A 2,219-nucleotide genomic window follows, 5' to 3' on the forward strand; every position below is an offset into this window, starting at 1 on the left:
AGTTGGGGGTGTTCAGCCTGGAGAAGAGAAGGCTCTGGGGAGACCTTAGAGCCCCTTCCAGTGCCTAAAGGGGCTCCAGGAGAGCTGGGGAGGGACTTTGGATCAGGGAGGGGAGCCATAGGATGAGGGGGAACAGTTTTAAACTGAAAGAGGGGATATTTAGATAGAGATTAGGAAGAAATTCTTTCCTGTGAGGGTGGTGAGGCACTGGAACAGGTTGCCCAGAGAAGCTGTGGCTGCCCCATCCCTGGAGGTGTTCAAGGCCAGGTTGGACAGGGCTTGGAGCAACCTGGGCTGGTGGGAGGTGGCAGAGGGGTTGGAACTAGATGATCTTTAAGGTCCCTTCCAACTCTAACCATTCTATGAGTCTGTGATTCTTTGACCCATGCGGCAAAGCCAGTTGAGCAGAAGCTGCTGATCACAGCCTGGAGCAGCATGGCTCATCCCACAGAATCTCAGCCACAGGCCCACCCAGGGCAGGATATACACCAGGAAAGGAGCAGGTCGATACTGGCAAAGGGGTAATGCAGACTGGAGCACTCTCTCGTTTGCTGATTATCAAGCAGGGGCAGGCAGGAACCCTGCGGGGAGAGGAGCAGCTCAGGAAGCAGCATTGCCGCTGAGTCAGCGGAAGGCCCCGTTGCTCGGAGATCGACTCCTCAACGGCTCCGGTGCAAGAGCAGCTGCCATCTCCCTGAAAGCAACTCCCCACCTTAACACATATGCAAGTATTTCATAGGTCCCATCACTCCCGGCTTACCAGGAGAGAAAGGAAAGAAGGAGCTCAGGAAAACCAGAAGAGCCCAGCTGTTTGCCAGGTGAAATGGGCAAAGCCAAAGCTGGCCAAGCCCCATCTGCAGACAAGGACAAGGGACAATGCAGTCACCAACAAACCTCAAAAAGCCACAATTCAAGAGGAGAGACCCAAGGAACAGTATGCCTGGGTCCAAAACAGAGGGAGAAGGCAACAGAAAAGGCACTTCTCCACTCTGCAGTGACTCATTTCAGTTTATGCCTGGTGGTACCCACCACTGGCGGGTAGCACAGTGCCACAGCACAGCCATCGCCTCCCGCAGCCCTGACAGACAAGTGTCCCAGATGCCATGTGGTGTTTCACTGGCTGTGCTGGCTGACGTACTTAGAATCATAGAATGGTTTGGGTTGGAATGGACCTTAGAGATCATCCAGTTCCAACCCCCCTGCCCTGGGCAAGGACACCTCCCACCAGACCAGGTCACTCAAGGCCCCATCCAACCTGGCCTTGAACACCTCCAGGGATGGGGCAGCCACAGCTTCTCTGAGTAGCCTGTTCCAGTGCCGCACCACCCTCCCAGGAAAGAATTTCTTCCTAATCTCTATCTAAATATCCCCTCTTTCAGTTTAAAACCATTCCCCCTCATCCTATCGCTCCCCTCCCTGATCCAGAGTCCCTCCCCAGCTCTCCTGGAGCCCCTTTAGGCACTGGAAGGGGCTCTAAGGTCTCCCCAGAGCCTTCTCTTCTCCAGGCTGAACACCCCCAACTCTCTCAGCCTCTCCTCCCAGCAGAGGGGCTCCAGCTCTCGGAGCATCTTTGTGCCCTCCTCTGGCCCCGCTCCAACAGCTCCGTGTCCTTCTGCTGTTGGACCCCCCGAGCTGGAGGCAGCACTGCAGGGGGGTCTCCCCAGAGCGCAGCAGAGGGGCAGAATCCCCCCTCGCCCTGCTGGCCACGCTGCTGGGGATGCTTAGAGCTTGAGAAACTTAATGCTTGAGATCCATGTTCCTTAGTGGTGGATCCCAGGAGAGAGCCCCTAACCCTCAGCTATTAAAAAGAAAAGCAGAGGAACTTCACATACGGTCACACCCTCCCCTTCATGCTTTAGACATTCAAAACAAACGCTGACACGGATCTCCTGAAACCAGAAAATGCTGCTCCAAGGCCATCGAGCACAGCAGTCAATGCCTGCGCGGCGACAAAGCCAAACACTTTAATGCTCCCTGACCTCTCCCGTCCCCACGGCTTCGGCCCAGACCCATGGCGCTGCACCACTGCTGCCTCATTTCATTGCCTGCCGCTTGCCCTCACCAGCACGGATGCTGGTGCCAAGCAGAAACCCACTGACGTCCACCTCCTGACGTTAATTTTAGCCCTGCTGGGCAGTAAACTCGATTTCGATAAATTTCCCCTGTTGCCGCCACTGGAACTAGCCGCATCCAGCGGGATCACTAGGGCGTGCGGGGAC

Source organism: Charadrius vociferus, unplaced genomic scaffold, assembly GCF_000708025.1.
Source record: "Charadrius vociferus isolate BGI_N301 unplaced genomic scaffold, ASM70802v2 scaffold49, whole genome shotgun sequence".
NCBI lineage: Eukaryota > Metazoa > Chordata > Aves > Charadriiformes > Charadriidae > Charadrius > Charadrius vociferus.